This window comes from Psammomys obesus, unplaced genomic scaffold, assembly GCF_907164565.1.
Source record: "Psammomys obesus unplaced genomic scaffold, mPsaObe1.curated_primary_1811, whole genome shotgun sequence".
Taxonomy (NCBI): Eukaryota; Metazoa; Chordata; class Mammalia; order Rodentia; family Muridae; genus Psammomys; species Psammomys obesus.
Genome location: NW_026596117.1, coordinates 10,743,997 through 10,753,040, shown reverse-complemented (window position 1 = coordinate 10,753,040; position 9,044 = coordinate 10,743,997).

The following is a 9,044-nucleotide window of genomic DNA, read 5'->3' as shown; positions in this document are numbered from 1 at the left end:
CGGCGAAGTATGAAAACCATAGCATTGCAAAAGAGATGCAGAAAGTATTGTCTTGCTGTCTCTGGGCTTCTATTTAACCCTTCTCAGCGTCCACAGGAGGATGTTTTGCAGCTCACAAAAACCACGCCACTCACATGAGGCAGCTTTTCATGCACCCTCTCATGGGGGCTGTTTTCCGAGTGATCTGTTTTTCACAGGGGAAAAGCATTCCCACATCCCACATCTGGGACCAAAACAAAAAAAACATTCACATGACACAACTGAGTTTCCAGAGAAATCAGAAAGTCCCACTTCCGCTCCCACTCCCAAGAGACACTCCCCTGCCACTGACCTTGGTTCCACCAGTGCATGTCCTGGCACCAGACTTCACAGAATTTTTCCTAAGGAGATGTAAAGAAACGTGTATTCACCTAGTGAGAGAGGACACACCCACAGACAAAAAAAAAAAAAAAGTATTTTGTCCAAGCCTAGATGATAAGTCTCTTGGAATTACTTACCAGGGCATGGGTGTCTGGTTCAAAGGCGGCTATGCCGCCAGGAAGTCCCTTGGGTAACTCATAGGTGGCTATATCACTGAAGAGTCTCACTTTTATGTAGCATAGATGCCCGTGAGAAGGTGCACAACTGAAAAGTCCTGTGTAGCACAGGTGATTCGTTAAGAGTCAATGATGAGTCCCCCGGGCAATTTATAGGCAGCGGTAGTGTCAAGGAGCCTCCTTCTGCTGACCTATGGTTTGTTTTAACCGCTTCTGTAGCCCTATGGAAGAGAGGGGTCTTATCAATCTTAAGAGTTATGTGGGCTCCCTGCTTCCTCCATGAGAGAACAGTAATAGGACCAATCTCGTGTGCTGCTATGATTCATGACAGCAATGATCATGGCCAGCCTGGAGGAAACAGCTACCTAACACTTGCTGTAGGTCTGAAAGCCATGAAGCCAGCTAACTGTGGACTTGTGTGAGTAGCAATTCTTTCTTCTCTAAGTTGTTCTGCTCAGGTGTTTGGTCACAGTGACAAAACTGTCACATCTACCAAGAAAGCTTAACGGATATGCATTTTAAAGAGATGAAATATTTGCATAATCGCAGGTACCTCTAGAAACTCCAGGGCTAGTGAGTAATGTATATTAAAATAAACTGCTGTCTTAATGACGTCCTTAACATGGCCAATTATTGCACTTGGAGCTTTAATTTACCTAAAGAGTTTCTGATGTCTCTTCTTTTGACCAGGAAAAATGGATCAGTTTGGCTTGTGGTTGTTCTGCATAGGTGAGTATATGCCGTGCATGCACACATGTATGCATATTTATATATGTGTGGGCACACGTGTATGGGTACATGTATGTATGTGTAAGCTTGAGGTTGGCATTAGATGTCTTCCTAGTTGCTCTCTACCATGGATTCCAATGCCCACCCACTTTTTTTTTTTTTATAAAGAAAAAGTTTTAATAACTGGCAAAGACCTTTCACTATGAAACCGTTTTTGCCGTGTCCCTTTATCCACACAACTAATAAAAATTTTAAGTTAGAAAACCAGCTTGCAAAGACTCCTAGTAATGGAGACACAGAGCCCGACTCGGCCATCTTCTGTAAACAGGCAAGGCCCTCAAGTGGAGGGACTGGAACCCAAACCCAGCCTCAAAACCTTTCATCTACAGTTTGTCCTGCCTGCAGAATGTGCTGGGATCAGAAGCCTAGCAGAACCATCATCAAAGAGACTAAAGAGGCTTCATCCAGCAACTGATGTGAGCAGATGCAGAGTCCCATAGCCAAATGTTACATGGAGCTCAGGGGTCCTACGAAAGAGGCGGGGGAGGAAGGATCGGAGGAACCAGAGGGGTCAGGGACATACAGTGAGAGGCCCACAGAATTGACTGACTCATGGGACTCATGGGAGCCACACCCTGCTAGGGCTTCTGCATGTATGTTATGGCTAAGTGGCTTGGTGGGAGTCCTAACACAGGGAACAGGGGCTCTGATTGTTTTGCCAGCTTGTGGGACCCTTTTCGCAGTTGGGCAGCATTTGTGTGATGGTATGTGCCTGTTTAGGTCATGTTAGGTTGATGTGCCTGAGAGGGCTGCTCTTCTCTGAGGGAAAGCAGAGGTGAGGGTGGATCTGGGGGAGAGAGGAGATATGGGGCAGGGGGAGGGATGTCAGGGGGAGGGAAGAAAGGGAGAATTGCAGTCGGGATGAGAGAAGAATGTAAATATTTTTAAAAAGGGAGGAGAAGAAAACCAGCTTGGTTTGTGTGTAGGAAAGTGTCACTCTCCAATGGTATGGCTGGACGAATTCATTAGTATTGCATTTTTCTCCCATAGAACACTTTTATTGATTCCGTGGGAGTTTCAAATCATGAACCCTGATCACGATCACTTCCCAGTCCTTCCACATACACCCCTCTTGTGACTTCCCCCCCCCTCAAAAAAAAAAGTAAAAGAGAAAAATAAGAAGAAAAAGTCTAATTTGTGTTACCTGTATACTCAGTGGAGCATGGTCAGACTCTCAGTGGCCTGCCCCTTAAATAGCTATGTGTCCTTGTCCTCCTCCCACGCCTCCGCCAGAAGCCGTCAGTTGTGGAGAGCCACTCTTCAGTGTCCCCATCCTTCAGAGTTCTCTTCAGTGGCTTCCTGTCTAGGCTGTTACTTTGGGGGGGAGGAGGCATAGAGATTGTCACAGAGGCGTTCCATGTCCCTCTCTCCCAATGTGGGTCTGCAGTCATCAATAGCACAGCAAAAGTAGTCTCCTTGCTTTTTACAGTCAGCAAGGCCATCGAGGACATTTTCTGGAGACAACTCAGACCACAAACAGCCCCCTCCTTCAGTAGGACTTTGGGACCTAGACAAGGCCCTGGGAGGCTGCCTGAACCACAGATATCAACACGCCCTCAGGTAGCAGCGCAGGCCATTCACATCTATATGGCCCTCAGCCCCAAGGTCCACAGACATCCATATGACCGCAGGCTGCAGCACAGGCCACGGATATCCACATGACCTTCAGTGGCAACCATGGCCCTCAGCACAGATCCCAGCCGCAGCAGGGCCAGGATTTTCCCTCTCAGAATAACTTCAGATTGTCGAGGGATTAGGTTTTGTTTCTGGTTTGTTTGTTTTTTTCTCTCCCAAGGAAGACACGAATTTTTTTTTTTTAATATTAATTTCATCCCATTTCCTGGATGGCACCCTCTGCAAGGTCTGTCAAAGAATGTGACTGTTTAGAAGCAGAAGTGTCTGAGGGTGTTTCGGAGGAATAAGTAACATTTGGCTTGCCATACATAATTTTTTTCTCATTCATAGACTACACTCTTGATTTAAGATCAAAAAGGCATTGGAAGGGCGAGGGAGGTGGCTTAGTGTGAGGATTTGAATTTGGAACCCCAGAACATACAAAAAGCAAGATGAGGTAGGGTCTCCAGAATCCCAGCACTTCCTATGACAAGGTGGAAGGTGGAGACATGAGAATCCCTGAAGGCCACTGGCCAAAAAGCTTCGAATACCTGGTGACAAGCAATGAGGGACCTCCGCCCCTCCTCTCTCTCTCTCTCTCTCTCTCTCTCTCTCTCTCTCTCTCTCACACACACACACACACACACACAAACTCACAGAGGGTGGGGGATTTTTAAAGTATCTGAAGATACGGCTATCTCACTGGGTGATATGAGACATGCCTGTCTACAGAGGAAACACACTGGCCTATTGTCATGACTCCACAGAGTGTATTTTTCTTAACCATAAAATTCAAACAAGTAAAACAAGAAACATCCCCACGGCCACTGCATACTGCTGCTGCTTGGCAGAGAGCTCTCCAGCTGGTCTGCTGAAAAGCCTTTGGCCCCTTCCCTTTGCACAGTGTATTCTAGTTGGAGTCCCTCATGAGAAGTATTTCATAGGGTGGTCTAAAACAATGTCATGAAAATCACCTTTAAGAATTCTTGGTAAGGAAAAAAAAAAAAAGCCATTTTGGATCTGGGAAAGATTTTTTTTCTCTTAGGAAAAATTTTCTTCTCTTAGGGAACAAGAAGGGGCAGACTGGAAACTCATCTGTAGTCTCTTAAGAGAAGAAAATCCAGGCCAATTCTCACTACACTCAGGACATTTACCCTAGGTCACTTTTAAGGGGAGCAGGAGGCACTAATGATGGGTGTTTCTCCTAGGTCAGGGAAGAAGTTCCAATGTTTTTTGTACCTGTTTGGACCACCTTAATGTCTTTCCATAAGGAATGTTAGTTCTCAAGTCTACATGTTAGTGATGTGAAACAGAAGAGCAGCAATTTATATGTTAAATCAAATGCAGTGACATCCCTAACAGGTAACACGTAAAGGTCTAAAGGAAAGACTTCTACCTCTGAGAGGGTGCACTGAAGTGGGAAAAGAGCAGACTTATCAACATCCTGTTGCTCTGAGTTAACGTCAAGAATCTGCCAGAGTTACAGGCAACTGTGAGCCACCCACTGATGTGGGTGCTGGGAACCAAACTCAAGTCCTCTGCCAGAGCAGCAAGTGCTCCTAAGTGCTGAGCCATCTCTTCAGCCGCAACTGCATTATTTATATACAAAGAACCAACTGTTTACAAAGGAGACAGTTTAAACATTTTATTTGTAGAGCCAGCCTCGGTGGCACATACCTGTAGTCCTAGTGTTCAAGGAGGCAGAGGCAGGTGGATCTCTGTGATTTCAAGGCTAGCATGGTCTAGAAAGTGAGTCCACAATAGCCAAGGCTACACAGAGAAACCGTGTCTCAAAAAAACAAAACAAAAAAGTATTCTTGTAATTGCAGACACAATGGCAGAATACACAAACAGACCTTTTGAATTATATGCAAATCATGAGGCCACCTTCAGCTTTCTTTGTGCTCTCCATAATTCTAAGGAAACATTTCTTCATTTTAACAGAAACATAAAAATGGCATTGCATATACTTATATTTATACTTAAATCCACAGATAAAAAAAATGAATTTGCATAAAGAGTTAAATCTGCCTGGAAAATTTTTCTACAAGAATCAACAACTCTAGAAATACTAAAATGTATGTTTGAACTAATTTATCAGAAGTTGGACGTAGGGGCTGGAATTGCCCTTCGTGGTGAAGCGCTTGCTATAGGGAAGACAATTTACAACACTTACAAGAGACAGAAAAGGAGACAGTGCCCGCCTGCCGATCTGTCAGTAAGCTCTGCCCCTGCCTCCATTTTCAGGGTGTTTCAAGGTCAACGATGAAAGAGAACCCAGAACTGCACACAAGTCACATTCCTCTGTGGAGTGGGACAGTGTGTGTGCATGACTGGTAATTACAGGCTGGAAAGGCCATGGCTTTCTGTGAGCCCTAGTTAATTATCTCCTCCTTCCTTCTACCAATTCTCTAAATCATTAGATAGCAACACAAGTTTGGCTTTTATAAAATAAAGAATTTAGAGAAGGGTCACAGAGAAAAGGGTTTTTGTTTGTTTTGTTTCTTAGATAGTTCCTCCATCCATGGGCAGAATGGTTAGAAATCAAAAACAAGCTAAAAACAAAACAAAACAAAACAAAAAAAAAAAAAAAAAAAAAACAAACCCAAGCAGAATCAGGACTGTTTATTTGAGCGAGGCACAGAAAGGATGTGGGACTTGGTGCCTTCACTGCTGAGCTCCTGTTGTGGTATTCAAGATTCTGGTTCTATGCTGGGTGTGGGGTTATAGAATTTTCACACTGCAAGCCTATCAGGGGCTAACCTGCTTGGTCAACCATGTAGAAAAAGATCGCAGATAGACATGATGCAAGTCAAATGCAGCCTACAGACAGGCACTGTTTTGTCGCTGGGTCTTTTTTAAATTTTAATTGGGGCTGCAGAAATGGTTCCATGGTTAAGAGTACTTATTGCTCTTGCAGAGGACTTGAATTTGGTTCCCCACACATACATTCAGCAGCTCACAGAAGGCTATCAGTCCAGTTCCGGGGGATGTGAAGCTCTCTTCTGGCCTCCATAGGCACCTGCATGCACATATACTCAGGCACACAGCTATACACATAAAATAAAATGATTGAACAAACCTCTTTAAAAATTAACAAATTAAAATTTTGAACTGCTCTGATGATTAATGAATGTGTCAACCAGGCTTTTTGTTTTGTTTTGTTTTTTGGATTTTTGAGATAGAGTTCTCTGTGTAGCCTTGGTTGTCCTAGACTCGCTTTGTAGACCAGGTTGGCCCCCAACTCACAACAATCATCGGCCTGTGCCTCCCTGAGTGCTGGGATTAAAGGTGTGCCTGGCTTCAACCTGGCTTTTTTTGTTGTTTAAACACTAAATTAGCTTGCTTAAAATATTTTATGGACGTAATTAATGTCCGCAGTGAGTTGTGTCTAACTGAAGGAAACTGTCTTCAGTGGATAGGTTCAAACTGATAGTTTCATCGAATCTGCTGAAGCATCTTGATAGCAGAATCTGAGGTCTTTTGGAAAAGGGAATTCTGCTTCTGGATCATAAGAGGAAAGTCCTGTTTTAGTTTCCAGCCTTAGGAAGTTCAGATTTGAGCCAGGAGTGATGGTGCATACCTTTGATCCTAGTACTCAGGGAGGCAGAGGAAGGCAGATCACTGTTAGTTTGAGGCCAGCCTGGTCTATACATTGAGTCTAGGACAACCAAGGCTACACAGAGAAACCCTGTCTTGAAAAACCAAAATAATAATTAATAATAACAATATTTGTTCTCGGTCTACTGTTGTAAAGAATCCTCACTGACACTGTTACTTTGATATAGACTATTAATTTCTTGCCTCAGTAGGTTGACTCCCCTTAGTTTTTGTAACTAAAAGTTCCTGACAGAAAAAAAAAAACAACAAAATATTTCCCAGCTTCCCTTGCAGCTAGCTGTATCCATAGTTTAAAGTCTAGTCTAGTCAATAAGATGTAAGCAGATGCACATTGTGGAAGCTTTATAAAATGTGCCTGATGGATCCCCTGTGCCCCCACTTTGACAGTCAGACATGTATCTTGCAGCCTGGGATTTGGGAGCTAGAGTCTAGAGGACATACTGAGTCATGAAGGTAAGTGCCATACCTCGAGAAAGACAGCACAAAGCTAGAAGGAACTTTGATCTCTGCTCTCCATGGGTCTACTGGATCGGTTCCAAACCACCTTTTACTGAAGGAAACTTTTCTAACTGATGCTAATGTTGCTTGGGATTTTATGTTAGAATTATGTAGATGTAGTTTTAGTTTGCTACGATTGCCAGCTTTTAAAAAATAGAAACATTACATAAGAATTTGGATCTCTGACTTGTCCCCGGAACATATGAGTGTTTGATAAACTTGAGGTCATGCTCCCTGTTATAGCAATTAATCACTATAGAATAACAAAAACCTGTATCAGATGGGGCAGAAGGGCCTACCAAGTCCATTTCCTAGAAGTAAGACAAAAATATGTTCTAAAAATAGAACCAGCAAGTTCAAAGGTCCTGAAGTGGAAGCAAGTGTGATGGTGGAAAATGTAAAGATGAGCTCATACAAGGAGGCAGGGGTTACACAATCTTTCTTCCAGAGGCAGGGACTTTGGTCTTTATTCTAAGTGCATTTAGATGTTACTCATTTGTGTCTGCATGACCTGTGAGATGTGCATGTGTCCCTGTGTGAGAGTGTGCACTTGCCACGGTCACAGGACAACTTCAGTTGCTCGTACTCACCTTCCACTTTATAAGAGAGACGGATATTGTTGCTTGCCTCTGTGACTCGATGCTAGGTGGCCTGTGAGCTTCTGAGAGGTTCTCCCGTCTTTGCCTCCCATCCCACTGCAGGAATGCTGAGAGGAAAGACATGTGCCGTGCCATATCCTGCCTTTACACTGATGCTGGGGACCCAAACTCAGGTTGTGTAACAATCACACTTACCAGCTGACCCAACTTCCCAGTCTGCGTTAGAGAATTTTAAGCAGGTGAATGAAATTACCTACTTCATTAAAAAAAAAAAAAAAAAAAAAAATTCATTGTGGCTGCTCACTAGATTGTAGACTTGTAGTAGCACACACTTGTAATCTTCCCCCTTGAGAACCAAAAGCAGGAGGATCGGGAGTTTGAGGCCAGCCTGGGCTACATGCAACCCTGCCTCAAAAACAAAACAAAAGAAACATAAAAAAACAACAAAAAAGCAGACGCATGGAGACCAAGTAATGACACTTGAGACCTGAGAAATGACACCTGTTTTGGAAAGTGAGACTTATGATCTGTTTTAAAGGTAGAAACAGCCAAACTTTCTGGCAGATTGGATGTGGAGTTTGGGGACATGATAGGTACTCCATGGCATGAGCTGTGGTGCTGTTCACTCATATGGAAGGCTGAAGGAGGAAGAACAGATTTTGTTGGGTAAGCAGAAGTCCCCTTTGCTTACACTTTCTTTGAAATGCTTGTGAAACATCCTGAGAGAGGAGGAGCAAATAGTTGCATGAGTGAGCATGGAGCATTATTTAGCACTCTTCCTGAATGTTCAATCTGCTTTCCTAGCTAGAAATCCAGGAAATCCCATGAGTTACCTCTGAATTGCGTTCAATGCATGAAATATATTGAAGTCATACTCAGTCTCTCTTGAAGTTTCCCTGGACCAGCTGGACTTACCTACTAGGTTGAAGATCTCCACTGCTTCAAGGGGCTTAGCCTGCATACCAGGCCTTATTTCTCAAGAAAGAGCTGAGGTTGGGCATCCTGCAGATTGCTTTGTCAGCCACTTATGCTTCAATTTGCATGTGCCTTTGTTTTTAATTTGGGGTGATCTTGAGCTGACTCGGTGTGACGTTTCCAGCTTCTGCTTCCCCCTCTCTTTTTTCATTTTTTCTCTACCTGGTGTCTTCTCTAACTGGTCTTTATTCAATGCAGTGTTTTAAAGAAATAAGCAAACAAAAAGACTTTTAGTTCATTTCGGGGCTGATTCTGGGTTGCTGGGGCAGTGTTCTTTCCCTTACTTCCAAAAACGTCAGCATGAAAACAAGGAGTCAGACAGGTAGGAGGCCAGGTTGTAGGGAGTTTTTATTAATTTATTTGTGTGTGTGTGTTTGTGTGTGCATGCCGGTGGGAGGGCAGAGAACAATTT